Source organism: Papio anubis, chromosome 5 (assembly GCF_008728515.1).
Source record: "Papio anubis isolate 15944 chromosome 5, Panubis1.0, whole genome shotgun sequence".
NCBI lineage: Eukaryota > Metazoa > Chordata > Mammalia > Primates > Cercopithecidae > Papio > Papio anubis.
In genome coordinates, this window is record NC_044980.1 from 78819716 (window position 1) to 78840741 (window position 21026).

At 33.8% G+C, this 21026-nt stretch overlaps 1 long non-coding RNA gene across 1 annotated transcript; it reads left to right on the forward strand.

The window, feature by feature from the left end:
* Positions 1 to 1258: 1258 nt before the first annotated feature.
* Positions 1259 to 6768, forward strand: LOC116274924. Its single transcript, XR_004183762.1, has 3 exons — positions 1259 to 1690; positions 5130 to 5253; positions 6750 to 6768. It is a non-coding gene; the product is annotated as an uncharacterized LOC116274924 (long non-coding RNA).
* The last annotated feature ends 14258 nt before the right edge of the window (positions 6769 to 21026 follow it).

A 21026-nucleotide genomic window follows, 5' to 3' on the forward strand; every position in this document is an offset into this window, starting at 1 on the left:
GTCACTGCTGCTGAAGAGTCTATTTGGGATTGCAGAGTAAGGATAGGTTTCATTATTTCTTGCAAACTGCCTGAGAAATCCTCTGAGAGTGTGTGGTAGTAGGATAATGAAGTAGAAAAACCTGCTATTCCAGTTCCTGTAGCAGTGGCCATTCCTAACCCTATAAGTAGGGGTACTAGTTGCATGGCTCTGAGCTGATGGACTTGAGCTTTGAGGGGCACTGATAGGGTCTGATTTACACAAGATTAGAAGTTAGGATAATACATGTTACACTGTTAACCTTTAGCAAACTTTACTTTTGTTGAAAACCTTATAAGTTTGGGATTTCAATTATTCTTTGCTATTAATAAGACTTCATTCAGTCCACATTAACTTAGAATTGGTATAGATGGCTCCTTTCTGATTCTGTAAGTACTTTAAGGTTTGGGTGAGTGAAAACAGCTCACACGTTTGAGCAGACCAATTATTGGGCAATTTTCCTATTCTGCTTCTACAAGAGTTTCCTTATCACTTACTGAATACCCATTGTGTCTTTTTCCCTTAATCACCCAGGAGGAACCATTTATCTCCCATCCTGAAGGGAGTTCCTCCTAGATCTAGTTGGACCTTTGTATGGTAATTAATTAAGATTTCATGTTAGGAAACCTGCTCAGTTAAGAATGTTTGATAGGAAGGCTACGAGTTGTCAGTGGCCTCAGTGCTTTCGGGCTATACCTGACAAGATATGTGAATCAATCTCTTCCTTCTCTGTACCTGTATCATTTTCTTCTATCCCTATTATAGCATCCCTGTTCTGCTGTGAATTACAGTTATCATATTATTCATTACCAGTATCTCTTTTCCTCAATATATTTAAGCTTTTGAAGTGCAAAGGGATTAGGTTTGATCCATCCTTTTATGCTCCTCATTTCTAACACTCTACCTGACATACATTAGGTATCTAATTATGATTTGTTGAATTGACACTCTTCATTTTACATACTTATGTAATTTCAAGTTTATGATTTTATATGCTAATATTGTAGTGATATAAAATATTACATTGATATCAAATTCTAAGAAAATAATGCTTTCTAATTGCAGGTCAAAATACAATACCAAAATCAGGACTTTTCAAATAGTGCCACTTGATGATAATTGTTTGTACAATTTGGGTCCCAAATTGTGACATTTTTGTCCCAAAGTAGTAAGTAATTATTTTATCATAAAAATTATCTCAATTCAACTGCAGTAAATTTTTTAATATTTATCAGCATATTATTGAATATACATTTTTAAATTCGAATAACTTTAAAAGAATCCCTCATCATTGAATTTCTTCTCTCAAAATTAGCAGCTGGAATATAAATGAAATATGAAGAAAATGCATGTACTACATTCAGCATACAAATTTACGTGGAACCATTCATCCAAGTTCTGCAAGGAATGGCTTCAAATAAATTAGATTTTATTACTAGAATTTATTAGCTGAACTTTAACTCTTCCATTTCCTCCTCTTTCTATTATTTACTATTTTTCCTGTTTCTATTCTTTTCTGCATCCATAAGCTCATTTATTAATTCTAATTTGGAGAGATTTCACCTAAGAGAAAGTTTCTTCACATTGATAAAGCTATGGCACTAGCAAAAAGAAAATTTGATCTTTATGGAAGTCACCACACTTTCAATTGAGCAACAATTACAGAAAAAAGGTAGATATTATTGTCACAAGAAGTAAGAAGTAGCAATATTCGAGAAAGCATACTTTATTTCCTAAATATTTTCATATATATATTGCAAATTTCTTACTCTATTGTGCTCCACTATAATGCACCATATGCTCTAGTGTATTTTCTCGTCTACTTGAAATTAACAGTTATCTGCAGATGTAACCTATATAATCATCCAAGTCTATAAGACAAGGATAGCCATATTGTTCCTTTACATTTCTGCTGGAATGATCTTCAATACAAGGATTCTATGTAATTTTGAGTAGGAGAAAGAGAAACTTGGAAGAAACATGTAGTGATAATGACTTTTGCAATATTAGTAAAAATAGAAATACTAGGTTAGTCTTCAGCTTCTGAAAATTCAAAATAGAATTTTATAAGTTCTCAAGGCAAGCACAGGAAGAAAGGTTGGTTTTAAAAAGAATTCCTTTATCATCTTATTTAATTTATCAAGAGGCAGGCATCACAGATTAGATTACAGAGTACTAATTAAAGGATAATCAGGTAAGAAGAGGAAACATTTACTTTCTCTAACAAGAGATTGTGGTAGATGACAGAGGAAACAGTAGCAAGCCTCCCTCCCACTCCTCTGCCTTGAGGTTGAGCCTAGAAAGGGGATGGCTTTAGAGAAACAATACAATTTGCAAGACCTTAAACATGTGGACATTTTATCACACTCTATATTTGGATTCCAAATACAGCAAAATAAACTTAATGCTGTCTATGATTAGGCAGAAAGAAGATGATGTTTATTTTTTCTGACTGGCTCTTGATATTATTCTAACATGAATAGACTTAGAAGCATCTGAAAGACCAGTTGAGGGAGTTTTCAGGAGACATTTGCCACAGTGGGTCCTCAGAAGCCAGAAGAGGTCATTTGTTCTAGATCAAGAACAAATGGAAATCAGAATAAAACTTGGGCTATCCTGAGCCATATAGTAAGATCCCCTTCTCATTCAAAAAAAAAAAAAAACAAAAATAGCTGGACTTGGTGGTGCACACCTGGAATCCTAGCTACTAGGGAGGTAGAGGCAGGATGATCATTTGAACCCAGGAGTTCAAGGTTGCAGTGAGATATGAGCATGCCACTCCACTCCAGCCTGACCAACAAAGCAAGACCATGTCTCAAAAATCAATAAATATTTTCTGCTCCTTGTTATATTTAAAAAAGAAATAAAAATAAAATAAAACCTGGACTCTATGTGTGGAGAATACTCTACATATATGCCAAGAGGAGTTGGGGAAAAAGGCAAAGCAGCCAAGTAGATCTGCTGGGTACTGGCAAGTAGAAAGAGAAATAACCCAGGTGACACAAACCACTGTCATCACCGCAAATATCGGCTGATTGGGCAGTGATCAAGCAGACAATGGACGTCTATTTAAATGTAAGAGCCAACTAGAGAATATCTAGGCAATCTGAGAAGTCATTATTTCTAACACCATAGCAAACTATTATATCCTTTTTTTCCTTTTGTTTACTACTGAGTGTATTTTGAAAAGAAAGAGAAATTTAAAAACTCAAGCATTTTTACTTGAAAACTTGAGTACTGCAGAGAGGAACAGTTTGTATTATTGCAGCAGTCTAAAGTTACTTCTACATAGAGGATAAGTGGTTTCTGAATAACTCAAGATCAATTTAGACAAATGTAGAAACTAGATTTTTTAAGTACATTTGTTGGTAAATATTTTAATTTGACTATAGAAGAAACCTGTATACCTTTTGGTTACCTCAATAGTATGATGAATTTGAAAGAGTAAAAGACTTAGAGTTGAGATATAGTTCAGATTACAAACTTTCTCATTTACTAATTCAATAATTTAGATGTGTGAGTTAATTTATATTGACATGTCTGATATGTTAGCCATTGTTGAAAAATTTATATGAATTACATGTGAAAGTGTTTAGCACATGGCACATTAGAAAAATAAAATAATATTGCAAATTTCCTTATATTTTTCTTATTTTTATCTTTTAATCTACTCTTTTTGTCCTAGAAACATATATTTAATCCCAAACTAATTTCTCTAATGTTTACTAACATGAGTGTATACCCATGTTATAAGTTTAAAAATTATGTAAGAATGTATGTTTTAGAATTGTGGAGACATAACTTAATTTGGGAACTTCCCTCACTTAAGTTTCATTCAGCCTGGTTTTACAACATGTCTTTTGGGGGACCTACAAAATTATTAAACAATATACCACCTAACATTAAGTTTAATATTTTACTCATTCTTCTTTTTCTATACTGTATCTTCTATTATGTTTAGTGTTCAAACATTTGAGGGAGTGGAATGAAATGAGTTGATATGAAACAATATATTAACAATAACAGGAAAAGGAACCAGTGTATTATAATAATTTTAAGCAGACATTTAACATTTTTCAATAACGGTCTTTGATTCTAATGTTTTAAACCAAAATTATATTTTCTATGGTTAGACGGCACACAATTTATAATATAACTCATAATATTAAAACTACGTAACATATAATTTATAATTAACGGATTATGTCATCAAATTGAATTGTATTTGAAGGGCTAAGGGCTTTATCCTTATAGGGTTTCCTTGTTAATCACCATGAAACATTCCATGAGACCCCATAAAATGGCTTTCAGCTCCTTTCATCTCTATTCTCTACAAAGGTACAGACTATCCGTATCTTCTTCATAGATGAGCACATGAGGTACCTAACCAATAAATATATGTTTAATACATGTGTAAATATATGAAAGATTAAAATAGCCTTAAGTAATATTGTGGTTCCAAACTATATAGCTCAAAAAGTGTTGGTCATATCTGCCTTATATTTAACTACAATTTTTATATGGTGAAATTCACATGTCATAAATATAAAATTTGATGTGTTTTCACAAAAGAATACTTTCAAGTAACCAATAGCCTCATATTTCCACAAACTCAGAATGTTTCCTCATGCCCATTCAATTGCTTCATCAGAAAAAGGCAACTGCTTTCTAATGCCTGTCATCATTGGTTAGTTTTGCCGGTTCTTGAAAGTATTAAAAGCAATCCTTATATAATACTCTTCTGGATATACATTAGTTTGCTTAAGAATCAAGTATCTGCCACATGTTGGAAACAATTATTCAATTATGAACAAAGCATATAATTTGCCTTCATACAACTTGCTTTCTACCAAGATAAGTGTATTGAATATCAAAGTAGATTAATACAAAATTACTTGCTATGATACCCAGAATACCTGAGGAACTGAGAAAAAAGTAGTGTGGATGAATAACAAGTGATTGAGATAAATAATGGCTAAAAATAAGATCTTTTAAAGATACATAAGATCACACAGGTTACATTAAGAATTTCTATTTGTTTTATCATAAGCACAATTAAAAGCTACAGAAATGTTAAGAATGAAACCGACATGGTCATATTTTCATTTTAGATGAAATTGGATAGAAACTACCATCCTTATAGCTATATGCATCTAGTTGCTGACTTTTCCCAATACAAGGAAAATGTCTAAATATTCTATCGTCTTGTTTCACTACCGTGATCATTTATCTGAGGTAACATCTACATTTCTATTTATTCCTCCTTTTCTATCAGTTCCATAATTGCTTTTCCCCCCTCTTTCTTTTCATTTTAAGCTTATTCTGATAGGTTTTTCTCCTATTTCTTCTCTTCAGCTTCTTTTTTTATTGTTGCTGTTTATACACTATTTTTTGATTCCACCAATGTGGATAAATTCATAATGATTGTTAAATTCTTACTTCCCAAATATTACCAAACACATCCCATCAATATGAAAAAAACTGCGTATACAACTTACTATACTTAGACCCATTAAATAAGCAAGAGGCCATTGGTTTAAGACTGTCTCCATAGTTTGAGTTTCTATGTAATTATCTACAATCTAACTTAGCGTATAAACAAACCATAGCCTAACTCAGGAGTGTATATATATATATATATATTGTAACTGATAGCTAGATCTCAGCCAATCGCAAGCAGCCTTGCTTCAGCTAGTCATAGACAGCCAGCTGATCAGACCACCTCCAAGTAAGACAAACACCTAGCTGTAACCAGTCAAGCTATTTCTGTACTTCATTTCTATGTTCGGCCTAAAAACTCACTTACTACATTGCAGAATGGAGCTCTCTGAATCTTCTGATTTTGAGTGCTTCCCAATTTATGAATCATTCTTTGCTCAAATAAATTATGTTAAATGTATGTTGTCTATGTTTTTTCTTTTAATGGGGAGAAAACACCTCAAAAAGATTTCAGTGTCTGGAAAAGAAGAAGGCAAAGACAGAATTCTTTTAGAATTGAATGTTTGGTTTAACATAGGTGTTTTAAATAAGTGAGGGGGTTTGATTAAGATTGGGTAAGAATCATGATACCATAGTCCAGGGTTGGCAGTAATAGCAGAATTAGATTGTGAGATGAGGAATTCAACAAATTTTAGGACAAAATAAACTGTCTGTTTGCATTTTTTCATTGAAGAATTTATAAGACTTTCTGCAAGTTCTTATAATTAAGAATCAAACCATTTGCCTGGGCAGAAGATTCCTAGAAAAATAAAGTCATGCTAATGAAAACAGAGAAATGGCAAAGTCATGCTAACAAAGAGAGGAACAGAACAAACTCATGCTAATATAGACAACAACTTGTGGTTTTGGTTCTGTGTCCAGGTGGCATGTAGGGGTAGATAATTTCAGGTCTCATTATTATCTCTGTTTTGTTTTATTCCCTCCATCTTTCCCTCTTCTCACTCTCCTCCTCCCCAAAAACATAGAATTCCACAGAAAATGCTTCAGCCCTTCAGAGTTCAGCCCCAAAAGTGATTAATCCATGTGTGGTTTCCAATCTCTTCAGAGTCAAATTAGTTGTGAGGTTTAATTCATATTAGAAAATTGCATGACATTCTAATCAGATCCTGGGAAATACTTCTTTTTAATTATTTAAAATGTCTAAAATGCTTAAGATTAATATTGGCATTTTAATTTATATTATTAAAAGTAAAGCTAATTAAAAAAATTTTAATGTTATTATTTATTCAAAGGACACAAAAGAGTAATTTGAGGCACCCTGATTGTGATCATTAATTTTAAGTGTCAACTTGACTGGATTAAGGACTACCCAAAGAACTGGTAAAGCATCGTTTCTGGTGTGACCATGACGGCACTGCAAGAAAAGATTGGTATGTAACTCAGTGGACCAAGTGCGAGGGATCTGCCTTCAATGTGGATGGGCACCATCCAATTGAATGGGGGCCCAGAGAGAACAAAAGGGTAAATTTTCTCTGTCTCCCTCCTATAACTGGGACACCCTTCTTTCCCTGCTCTTGGACATCAGAACTCCAGACTCTCTGGCCTTAAGACTCTGGGACTTACACCGACAACCCCCCTGGATTTCCAGGTCTTCAGCCTGGGGCTGAGAAATACACCATTGGCTTTCCTAGTTCTGAGGCTTTTGGACTTTCACCCTGGTATGTTACTGGCATCGCAGAAGTTTGCAGAAGTTTTGTCATGAGGCTTCTCAGTATCCCATAATAATCTGACTCAATTCCCCTAATAAATCCTATCTCTCTATCTATCTATCATTTATCTATCTAATCTATTTATTATCTTTCTATATCTATCTATTATCTATCTGTCTGTATACTTATTATCTATCTACTATGTATTCTATCAGTTCTTTCTGTCTGTATTAGTCTGTTTTCACACTGCTATAAAGAATGATCTGAGCTTGGGTAATTTATAAAGAGGTTTAATTGACTCAATTCCGTACAGCTGGGGAGGCTTCAGTAAACTTACAATTACGGCAGAGGGTGAAAGGAAAACAAGGTATGTCTTACACGGCAGCAGGAGAGAAGGAGAGATCAAGATGGGAAGTACCACATTTTAAAACCATCAGCTCTTGTAAGAACTCACTCACTATTATGAGAACAGCATGGGGGAACCGTCCCAAGATCCAATCACTTCCCACCAGGTCCCTCCTTCAACACATGGGGATTACAATTTGAGATAAGATTTGAATGGGGACACAAAGGCAAACCATATCACTGTCTGTCTTGAGACCCCTAACTAATACACTGGTTTAATATTAAAACTTCAAGAATTGCTCTAAATAAAACAGGAATATATATTTGGAGACTCTAGGATCTCTTTAGAGTCCCAATTATTCATATGTACCATTATTTTCTTTTTGATAGTTAAAATAAGCTTGATTGCTTTAACAAAATTGGCCTTTTTAAAATTACTTCAACCTTTATAATTAATTTTGAAATTAGACTAACTTTTTTTTCCAGGCTCTTCAGATGGTAAAACATATGGCACTGTTGTTGTTTAGATGAAGTAAAAGATAATGTGCTATTATATGGTTATTATGTAAATAGAGTTATTTGAGTCCCAGTGGGAGATTATTTAGGTCACTGAAGTAGCTACTCAGTAGTTTTAAATATAAAAATACCTTTGAGCACAAAACAACTGTAGTTATCTTGAAAACTGACAATATCTTTATTTTGTTGGAACCTAAAGGTTGAATATTACACCAATCAAGGAAGAATTATGTTCTGGTTTAGATCTCAATTTCTACCATAATAAAGGTTGTTTACATTAAAATAGTATGTATGTTTTTTGAAATTAATGTTTTTGCTAGACATACCCAAAGGCCCATTTAGATACAATTTGAGAGAACAGTACTCCTTACTACTTTTCTAAGCACCTACATTTTTGTACCATATTTTGTATATAATTTAGGCTAACATTATATTTCTTACACAGTAAAATGAGTCCTTTGATTGCCTCACTGCCGTAGCAATACATGTAATAGTCTGTAAGAATCAGTGTTTTCTATCACACTCCTTAGTTTTAAGTAATTATACAAACAGGAAAAGGTGAGCTCACTGTTTTCTACTGTGTAACTTGAAATTATTTGGCAATCATTCAATTTTTGTAAAACAACAAATGATGATACTTTGAATGTGCAGTATGAACGATAATTGTACTTTTCAAACAAATTATCTTTTGTTGAAGGTACCTGAGAAGGAAGGAAATAAGAGAGGGAGAGTGTGTCAACAGTTCCTCAGATTACAACTTTAAGCTGTGTTAACTTATGCTTGAAGCATTTAGGTTTCAAGGAAATATGGGTTATAGGCAATTGTGAGTAGTAGTTACCCTCAGTCATTAGCAGGGGGTAGGTTCTAAAATCCCCAATGGATGCCTACTGCATCCTCCAGAGTGGAGGAACACTGTGTTGGTGGAAAGGACAGAAAAAGTGTGGAAGGATGAAGGCTGCATGAAGCCTTTAGTATAAAGATCTTAATCTAATTCATGAAGGAAGAACCCTCTGACTTAATAATTTCTTAAAGGTAACACCTCTTAATATTATCACATTGGTCATCAAGTTTCAACACCTAAGTGTTGGAGGGATCACATTTAAAACATAGAAGATTCTAACCACCCCCACCCCCCAAATTTAGCACATATCCCACAAATTAAGGTTTTGGTATTTCACGAGACTGCCCTTATTTTAGATGCCAGTCATCAGTGGATTCCTCAGATCACCTGCACTTCTCACCAAATGCCTACAATTCTTGAAACAGTTGTGAGTAATGACTATACAATAATACAAATGGACTGTCTGTATTGCATAATTTAAAATTTTCAAAGAAAGACATAAGGAGTCATTAAACAGAATAGGCATACTGCAAGGAAAAAAATATTGATTAAATACTAAACTTGAAGATAAATGTTGATGACAGGGAAGAAAATGTTCAAAAGTTTTTATTCACGATGGGAATAGGAAAAAGAAGAGAAGAGGGATAAGAATTTTATCTAAATGGCTCATTTTGTAGGATTTGAAACCAGTAGGAAATAGGGGATCTTGGTAGAAAATATAGTTCCTTGGTTCTACATAATGGCAATAAAATGTGTCTGATTAGAAGGAAGTTTCCGAGAAGATTTTCTTTTTTCTGTTTTGTCTATTCTATTCTTCTAGAATAGGACCTGGCACATAGAAAATATTCAAATTAGAAAAAAAAAAAAAAAAAAACTAACAGTCCAAGCATAGTATAGTTCACTAACAAAGTGAATAAATATAACTGTATTGATCCAAAAATAAAAGGCCAACAAAAAAATAATATGAAAAAGTAAACATAGTAAGATTCAAGGAATATAATAACATGCCATTTATTCTGCTAGAGTGGAATATGTATATTGTATTCTTCCATTCATTAAATACCAAGTTTGTCAGAGTAAAAAAATTCTGATACAACTATATGTTATTGAAAAAAATAAAGAAAGAAGAAATAAGTCTCTTAAAATAAAAATAAACAAAAATTTCTAAATGAAGGCGTACACAAAGAGACAATAGGAAAATGCAAATAAAAAGGAAACAGAAATGGCCTATTCACATTAAGGTTGTTGGAGGTTAAGAACACAATCAAGTGGGAAAAAGAAAGATAATATAATGAAATGATAAAAGTGAGAAATGACAAAGAAATGTAAGGGTTTTATACCCATATGTACCAAACAGTAGAGCCTTTAAATATGTAAATCAAAGTATATTGGAAATTAAGGGAAAATTTAACAGACATAGTTGACAAAAGTAAGTAAGAGTACAGAAGAATTGAGTGATAAAATGAATATATCTGATTTAATAAGCAAATATAAGCCAAACTATATATTATTCAATATAACATACACATTTTTCATGTGTCTACTTTTGTAAAATATTGCACACCACCACCTCCAGTAGCACAACCACTACATGAAAATCTTAAAAGGCAAAGTTTCTGAATACTGTATTATTTATGAGATAATATTCAAAAGATGATGCGAGTGCCTTAAAAATTAACAGACACAATAATTATTAATCCCCAGATCATTGAAATGAACTCAAAAGAGAAATAAATATTATACAGAAGTTTTTAAATGGCCATATTTATACTAAAGCAAATGGACAGTCAATGCCACATTTAGAGCAAATTAAGGGCTTTTGATCTTCTTTATTAAAAGAATAAAGAACATTTAAATGATTTAGTATTCATCTTTGATATACCTCCTTATTTGACTTCTCTAAGACTCATTTCCAGTTTTTCTTTTGTTTGCTCATGTTGACTTCAGAGCCTGAAAATGCAACGTGCTACCTCTTCTCATCTTCCTTGCTTCTAAGGGTGTCCAAGTGCACACAGTTCTCACTAGTGACACATAAGTAATCTCTTATAGGGATGCCAAAAAATATTTGCTGTCCTGATGAAATGAACAGGTGTTTCTGTAACTAGCCCCTTCTCAACTTATTCTAATCTTGAATGCAGACTGATGCCCAGATCCCAAATACAGTCATCATGTGAACATACAAACACGTGAAGAAAAAAGAGGGAGAAAATACATAACCTGCTCTACTTTGAGATGCACGCAAGATATGTATCTACTGAACCTGTGGTATTAGCACAAATGGCAGGAACTCTCTGAAAGTTAGTTATAATGGTTACCCTTAGCAGCTTTCAGCCAAATTTCCAAAAGGAGGTATGAAAGTTCTGAAAGCAGTCTAAAGCAGAGAAGGAGAAAATAATGCTTTGCTAGAGGTACGCTCTCAACATGTGGGCTGCAATCTAAGTGATTTAGAGCCCCATAATTTGTAGACCTGCTGGGTTTGAAAAGAAAATTTGTGTACCTCAAATTGCAACTAGTCCAAGAAGCAGGGAAATAGCTGTATCAGCAGGAGATAAGATTGATAAAATTAGGCAGCAGGTGGCAAAGGGAGGATTCAGGATGGGGCCTTTTACCTAAGGCTGTCATTGTCCACTGCCTTGGGGTAACAGCCATTATGGGAAGGTGAAGGCGTATGGATAGAACAGAGACCAGTAAGTTGTAAAAAAAAGCCTACAAACTTAAAAGACTATGTTAAAGAATTAAAAGACTATATAAAACTTAAAAGACTATGTTTAAGTAAAATCCTTGGCCATGGCTATTTGCACAAAGACTGACAGGAAGAAAATACCCTTAAAACATATATATATATATATATATATTTTTTTTTTTTTTACAAAAATAACAGCCATGTTGACTTCAACAACCTATAACTCTTCATCACCTACTACAAAAGCTGATCATTCACCAGGGAAGGCATTCATCCCAAAGTTCATCTCATATGGCCAAGAGAGAAAATGGATAAGATAGATCATCCCAATTTCACAAGTAACAGCCAATGACAATGAATAATAGAGTCCTAGATGGCAGCAATAGGGTTGTAGTTTGAGGAGGTAGAGAGATGTGTGTGAGAGGGGTACCTATGCGGACAGAGCAATCTCATGTTTGCTCACCATCATGAGTTGTTAAGAGCTACGCTCTCTGACTGCCATATGGTTCTCTCCTTTCTTTAACGGGATTTTGTTTTCCTATTACCCACTTTCTCTTCGAATACTGCATTTTCAGTTTGTTAAACAAAGACATCATGTCATTTGGGCATGGATCACTAGAATAGGAGGAGCCAGTGAAAATACTACAACTTACCAAAATGTCTTCAACTTCAACTTTGTGCAGAAACTAAATGACAATTTGTTGGCGAGCAAGATATATCTAATGTGCCCTGCAACTTAAGAAAACATCTCACAAGCTTCTCCTTATTCCAAGCCACAGATTTCCCTTTTCTTGGAGCATTTACTTTAGATAATGTGTATTTTTAAATTATTTGTCTGCCCTTTTGAGATGCAGAAATTTTAAAGAACCTCTGAGCAGTTTTACAACTCAGGAATGTTCTTCCTAAGGACCTTAGAGTCACGCCTTTGAAATGCAATCATTAAGAAACATAGGGCCCCTAACTCCCAATCTCCATGGGAGGCTAGGAGCCCAACTTCTGTGGGCTTAAAATTGCCTTCTGTCTTGAAAATAGGAAAAAGTTTATTTTCCTTTTGGTAAAACTAATTATCAAGCACAGATGGACTAAGAACTGATCTCTCACTTCAGCTCTGTATATTCTTTTTCTCTCTTTATCATATAGATAACTGGAGATGTTACCAAGAGGAGACATCAGCAAGAGGACTAAAAATACATGGTTCTGCTGCACTGAACCATGCTGTCAGCCTACTTCTTTCAGATTTTGTGTGTGTGTGTAGTATGTGTATGAAAAAATAAACTTCTTTCTTTAATAATTACTTAGACATTCTGTGACATTCAGCCGAAAGAATTTCTTAATGACATTAGCATCTCCAGAAACTAGAAAAATAAAAAGAATATAAAACAAAATGTTGGACATGTGAAGTTAGTGATATTGAAAATTCCCAAGTCAGAAAAAGTTTTAAATATTAATTTAAATTTCAAATTTTAGTTGAGAGCAATAAAATCAAAACCTTACAAGCATGATGGTAGAAAAAGAGAGATCAAAGATGGAGCTTAACAATGAAAATTAAAGAAAATAACTATAAAAATTTACTGTGCAACTAATTTAAATAACAACATACAAATTATGAAAGGTGACAGAAAATGCCAAAAAAAAAAGAATAGACTAATAAATATAGATTAAAAGAATAGATTGTTTAATAAAAAGGTGCATTGAAAAAAAAAATGCCGGCCGGGCGCGGTGGCTCAAGCCTGTAATCCCAGCACTTTGGGAGGCGGAGATGGGCGGATCACGAGGTCAGGAGATCGAGACCATCCTGGCTAACACGGTGAAACCCCGTCTCTACTAAGAAATACAAAAAAAAAAAATAGCCAGGCGAGGTGGCAGCGCCTGTAGTCCCAGCTACTCGGGAGGCTGAGGCCGGAGAATGGCGTGAACCCGGGAGGCGGAGCTTGCAGTGAGCTGAGATCTGGCCACTGCACTCCAGCCTGGGCGACAGCGCGAGACTCCGTCTCAAAAAAAAAAAAAAAAAAAAGAAAAAAAAAAGAAAAAAAAATGCCAATGGGTCAGATAAGGGTCACAAATTGAGAGTACTGGCCTTTAAAATAAGGAAAATTACACTATTATTTAAAATATTCCAGGTTATGGTAAAGATAGAAAAATTCCCAATTCTTTTTATAGAGGAAGTATAATTTTAAAAACGGAATTTCACAAGAGTGATTTTAAAATCTTGTACAACATTCCCTCCCATGTTATACTGTAGATTTAAAAGTTCTAAATGAATATTAACTAAAATGGAGTGATGATACCAAAAAATACGTTACACTACAACAAATAGGATTTGCTCCAGAAAACAGAAGGTGATCTATTACCAGGTCCATGCTTAACATAATTTGTTTGAGCAGTAAAGTAAGGAAAAATAAATTAAGACTATATCAATAAATATTTAAACATGATATGATCATAAAACATTAGGTAGTTTGGAATATAAGTAAACTAATAAAAAATAAGATTCCAAAATAAGTTTCAGTGGTTATTCTAAATGTTAAGAAACTAAAGTAGTTTTATTAAATCAAGAACTGGACAAGGAAATTACTACCCTGTTAGTATTTAATCTTGTCCCCAAAATGTGTTACCATGTGTTAATTATAATTTTTTTTCAAAATTTGAAAAGGCATGTTATAAACACTGTCTTACAAAGTTCATAGTTTAGTAATCAGTTCAATTTACTGTAATAAAACAGGTCACAATGTGTAAAATGAAAAATAAAAAAATTATGTGAAGAAATAGAAAATAATTTTTGTGAGCATTGGAAAAACAAGTTATAAAATATCTCTTTGATGATGACAAACATATTTCTAAAGAAAGAGAAATCTGACCCATAAAAAATCTACTTGAATTAACAAAAGATATTGAACATATAGCAAAATAGAGTGTTTTATTTAAGAACACACTAGAGAAAAAATATTTTAAAAACAATCGATTATAATAGTTAATACAAAAGCAAAAGCATCTAAAATATTTGTGAATAATTTGAACAAGAAAGACATAGTAACTATCAAGAAGAAATCTTTTTTAACTTTCAGGCTCAGGGGTGCATGCACAAGTTTGTTATGTAGGTAAACTTGTATTATGCAGGTTTGTTATACAGATTATTTCATCACCCAGGTACTAAACCTAGTACCCAGAAGTGATTTTTTCTGATTCTCTGACCCACAACCCTCCACCCTCAAATAAGCCTCAGTGTCTGTGTTCCCTTCTTCGTGTCAATGTGTCAGGAAATATCTTACTGAAAGACATAAAATCTAATCATAGCTAGAAATAGAAAATACATATACCTGAATGAAAAAAATTCAAAAGCAAAATATGGTTATTCATTTAGTGTTCAAATATAAAATACAATTTATTTTAATTAGGAACTTCGCAGAGAAGTTCTTGAATTGGATACAAATGAATACATTATAATTCCCATGGGAAGAATTATAAATCTTCAAGACTCTTTAAATACAAATAAAAACATAATAAACCCTTAAATTAAAACTTGAGCAGTAAGGAGAAAATAAATGAAAAAAGATGGAAAGCCTCAAGCAAAATTATAATATAAACACAGTAATAAAGAGAATAATTGTTAGGCATGTGGCACAATAGAGAAGATAACACTTCTACATTTAAACCAGGATCCCCAGAGGGAGACTAAAGCTCTCCCACATTGTCTTCTACATCCCAGCAGAATCAAATACAGTTCTCTCTGCAGGACAGCATTGCTCAATGCTGACCCCTAAAATTCCCATGGATTAACAGTCACCAAATATGAACTCACAGTAAAAGATGAAAAATCATGAGAGGAAACAAGATACAACAATGTAACACCAAGAGAGTATGTAAGTGCTAAGTTATGAAAAGCGTATCAGACAGAATATAAAATAACTAAATATAAAATGATTGAAGAAATAAAATATGGATGCCAATAACAGGGAGTCAAAAAACAAAACTGTTAAAATAACAGTGATAGACCTGTATCTAGCCATGAAAGAATGGTTTGTGCATAATCCTGTTTCTTAAAACAGCAGTAGAAGCAGGGAAAATAAATAGAAGGGCTGCATGAAGACAGCGAAGAGCAATCAAAACAGTCAGAACTAGAGGTGCTTCAACGGCTGAGAAAGGTCATGGTTCATTGCTCTTGGATATTTGTTTTATTTATTGTGGTCTTTCAAAAGCAATATTACAATGCCTATTATACTTTTTTTTTAAACTATGTATATCTCTCAACCTAGCAATTCTATTTTAGGAGGCTTTTCCATAAAAGTTAGGGCATCTAAGCCAAGTGTGATGGTGTGTACCTGTAGTCCTGGCTAACATGGAAGCTGCCTTATTTATTTATTTTTTTTCAATTATTTTTTCTTTTGTCTCCTCTGTGTATTTTCAAAAATTTATCTTCAAGTCCACCAATTCTTTCTTCTCCTTGATCAATTCTGCTATTAAAAGACTGATGCATTCATCAGTATGCTAATTGCAGTTTTAAGCTCCAGAATTTTCTGCTTGATTGTTTATAATTATTTCAATCTTTTTGTGAAATTTATTTGACATAATTCTGAATCCCTTCTTTGTGTTATGTTGAAATTTTCTGAGTTTCCTCAAAACTTCTATTTTGAATTATCTTTCCAAAAGGTCACGTGTCTCTGTTTCTCCAGCGTTGGTCCCTGGTGCTTTATTTAGTTTATTTGGTGAGTTCATTTTTTTTCCTGGACTGTCTTGATAATTAAAGATATTCATCTGTGTCTGGGCATTGAAGAGTTAGATATTTACTGTAACTATTACTGTCTGGGCTTGTTTGTACTCATCTTTCTCAGGAACACTTTCCAGATATTAAAAAGTTTTTGGACGTTGTGATCTATGCTTTATTTGCTTTAGGAAGCACCTAAAGCCCAGCAATGCTGTGGATCTTGATGACTTGTACAGGTCCTACCTAGATGGTCCAGGACAAGATCTGGGAGAATTATCTGGATTATCAGGCAAAGACTCTTATTTTCTTCCCTTACTTTCTCCCAAACAGAGTCTCTCTTTCTATTCTGAGCCACCTAAAGTTCTGGGTAGAGTGACACAAGCATCCCTGTGGCCACTACCAATAGGACTGCACTGGGTCATACCTGAACCCAGCACAACACTGAGTCTCACCCAAGGCCTGCTGTACCCACTCCCTGGCTACTGCCTATATTCTTTCAAGGGCCTAGGACTCTACAATCAGCAGTGGCAAAGCCAGCCATCCTTGTATTCTTCCCTTCAGGGCACCGAGTTACCCCAGGCCTTGGGTGGGTCTAAAGGTGCCATCCAAGAGCCAGAGACCAGAGTCAAAAACCTGAGACGTCTACCTGGTATTGTACTGTAGCTGAGCTGGCACTCAAACCACAAAAGGTAATCCTTCCCACTCTTCCATCTGCTTTCCAAAGGCAGAAGAGCCTCACCCCATGGCCGTTGCCATCACAGGTCCACAGGGAGTACTGCCAGAGTATCTCTGATGTACCCTTTTTGTCCAAGGGTTCTTAAGTCAATTTGTAGTGAATACTGCCTGGACTAGGATTCACCCTTCAAGGGCAGTGGATGTCACTCTGGCCCAGAGAAGGTCCAGAAATGCCATCTAAAAGACAAGTTTTGGTATGGAGGACCTCAAGAGTCTACTTTGTGCTCTACCCCTCTGTAGGGGAGCTGGTACCTAATATACAAGACAAAGTCCCCTTTACTTTTCTCTCTCCTTTTCTCAAGCAAGAGTCTTCCCATAGTCACCACAGTTGAGTCTCACCTGAAGCCAGCAAGTCTCAGAGCTTCACCCAAGGCTCTTAATATAGTACCTCTCACTGCTGGTTATTCAGGGCTCAAGGGCTCTTCAGTTAGCAGGTGACAAATCCTGCCCCCACTGCATCCTTCCCTTCAAAGTAGCAAGTTCCTCTCTGGCCCAGGGTGTGTCCAAAAATGTTGTTCAGAGCTAGGGCCTGGAAAGAGGGCCTGATGTATAGTTCTTATGAAAATATTTTCTTGTGTAGATAGTTGTTAAATTGATGTCCTTGTTTGGGGGATGATTGATCAAGTCTTCTATCCCACCCTCTTGCTCCTCCTGGAGCAATTACTCCCCACTTTCTTCTGAATTATGTCCATTTCTAAGTCAGGAATAAGCTAATTGAGGTCATTATATATTAAAAAATACATTGTAAATTGTTAGTATGCAATGCTATTTATCTGTCTTTTCTTGCATTTTCCTAAATTGTGTAATTTGGAACATTTGTGTCCTAGGAGAAATATTTATAGATTTTCTTCAAATTAGCACTTCTCATTCTCATTTAAATGTGATAAACTGTATAGAGTATATTACCTCTATAAGATTCACAATGCTCATTCATTTATTTAAGGTTCTAAAAAGTCCTGTAATAAAAAAGTGATAACTTTAATTAACCACACATTTCTCAGCCTTGTTCTACCATAAATTTGTTCTTTAAACTCTGGCATAGTGCTCAACTTCTCATGAACTCTTCCTTCATCTCTAAAATGAAGGCAGGATTTTATTATATCTAATGGTCTTTTTAGTTCTGAAATTATACACATCTAATAAATTTCCAGGACCAAGTTGGCAAAGGTCAAAGCTTAAGTAAGCCCTGAAGATATTCTTAACCAGAATTGAGTAAATAATTGTATTTAGTTTTTGTTGCTATTGTTGTTCTTATGAGGACTCATCAGAATAGTAAGTTTTCTTCTTGCTGAAATAAAGAGGTTCTCATTGTTCACTGTTTTAAATGACATGCTCATATCTATTATTCATTAATCTTTTCGTTAATAAACCATAGTAACTGACTTTATCCAAGGTCAATACTGTAATGGAAGATGGTGTTTATATCTCATAACTCAGTTTGGCTCAGCAGGGTTATGGTAATTCAGTCTAGTATTTATGACTTATTTTAAAAAGTCTCACGTAGAAGAAATCCTGGATATTTCTAGCTCAGTGTTTGGCAGAGCTTTTCCAAGGGAGAAACAGTATAAAAGCAGTACTGCACTGTAAAACAGACCCTCAAGTCAGATTTAAGTCTCAAGAGTTAGCCTTGCAGAAGTACACTAAGGATAACAGGGTTCACTATTGGCCTTAGTATTACTAAGAAACACATCATAAATCCTTGACTTCTGCCAAATACAGAACATTTTCCTGCAGCAGCTCTCAAGAAATTTGTCAGGGCCAGAGTTATAATAGTAAAAGGAAATAATGTACATTATAATAATAAATAGTCTACTCAATAGTTTGCTGGTTACTTGAGTAAAATATATACAGACAACTTTGGTTAGTCGAGTTGCTAACTCAAACACCTGTTTTCCCCATTTGCTCCAAAAAGCAGCATGACAATGGCAAAGCACTGTAATTCCTATATGGCCTTCTTGGTTTTTAATACTCCTTAGATGATGTTTGGAAAGAAATTAAAACAAGTCTCTCTTATGGAGCTCTAATGGAGAATCCTCAAATCATTATAGGATATTGAAAAAACTGATTTGAAGAACTAAATATAAATAATTTCATTCACTGAAATAAGACCACATAGCTGAGACTAGGAATATGATTTTTAAAGCACTTAGACGATTACTGTATACTGTCCAAATCACATTTCACAAAGACATTTTACTTAGCAATAGCACACACCAGAGCGACCTTTTTGGTCCACTTTAGTAGGAAATTTGTATTCGATAAAAGAGCTCTCATTAAAATCAATGTTTATCATCCTACTGCAATCTGCCATGAACAATTCAAGATAAATCTTCTCCGAATATTTTTATCAAGTAACTCTAGCTGAAAATACAGCCACCTTTTTGGTCCATTTAAGCAGGAAATTTGTCTTCTATAAAAGAGCTCTCATTAAAATCAATGTTTATCTTCTGACTGCAATCTACCATGCACAATTCAAGATAAATCATCTCCTAATATTCTATCAGATAACTGTAGCTGTAAATACATACTCGTGTGACACTTCAATCTTATAAGATAAAATCTAAAATGCTTAACCTATAATTCCATGTCACCCTCTATCTAGCAAATTTTTTTTATTTCAATATAATTTTTCCTCCTCAATGAAACAAAACATATTCTTACGAACAAATCTTCTTTTTCCTAATCGAGGATTTTGTAATTCAACATCCAACTATTTGTTTATACCATTCTTTCTGCATAGGATATTATCTTTATTTATCCACTCTTCTAACTACAACACATGATTTAATATATTAGAAATCTATGCCATCTATTAACCTTTCCTGATTCTACTAGGCCATAGTAAGCAAATTAAACATTAACATGTCAGAGAAAGAAATTATTTGATTTTAAACATACTACCTAAATCTATATAAGTATCCATGTACCTACATGAAATAAGACTAATTCTCAATTTGTAGATTGCAATTTTATATCCAATTTTTAAAAAATGACATCAATGTATATTTGAACATGGACAAATTGAACATAGGTTAATTAAGATGTCTGTATGTGGTACAAAAATATGTACTTCCAAAATATTATGTAAACATAGACTAAACCAAACTTTTACAAACCTGAATACAAACTTATCACACTTAATCATTTATTTCCACAACTATTCCATTAAGATTATTTTTGACAAGGTCACCAACAACCTCTACCTTTACAAATTCAATCAGCATTTTTTTATACTTACCTTACTTGTCTGTCAACAGAGATTGATTGGTGCTATTAGAAGTTGACCTCTTTCCCCTTTTTTAAAGCTCGGTTCTCCTTTAGTCTCTGTCACACTACAGTCATGGTTTTACTGGTATCTCAGTTATCACCTTTTGTCAGTCTATTCTGTTATTCTTTTTTTCTATTCTGAATACTGAATGGTGTTATAACTTCATCCTGAATCTCAGCTTCTGTTCTCTCAACTTCTTCACAAGCTAGATCTCATTTAATCATGTTTTAAACAACAAACTATAGGATAACTACTCAAAGCAAATTTTCAATGGGATGGCTATTAGGCATTTTGATCCTAGCAAATCCAAAGCAACTAGCTTTTTTTTCCTCTCTCCACATTTTTCCTCTTATAATCTCCCCAACACAGATAAAATTACAAGCTCATTATTCACTTTCTTCAGAGAAATAGACTTACAAAGAGCTCAATATACAAACTAAATTAGTTAATTTTATACTTCTGGCTTCAAGAACTGCAAGAAAATAAATTTGTGTTGTTTTGAACTATTGCTAATTTATTACAGCAGTGATAAAAAATTAATACAGTGATTACAAGAAAAATTATCTCAACACCGCAAATAACATACCATTAAAATATACTCTGCCCCTCTGATCCATATAATTTTTATTCATTAATATGAACGTTCATTCAATAGTTAACAGACAATTGAGGAAAATATGCAAGAGACACTTCAGAATGAAAAAATTGGTATTCAGAATTTTAAGAAGATAGAGTTAATGTGGGAAACAGATAACAAACAAAAAATATGT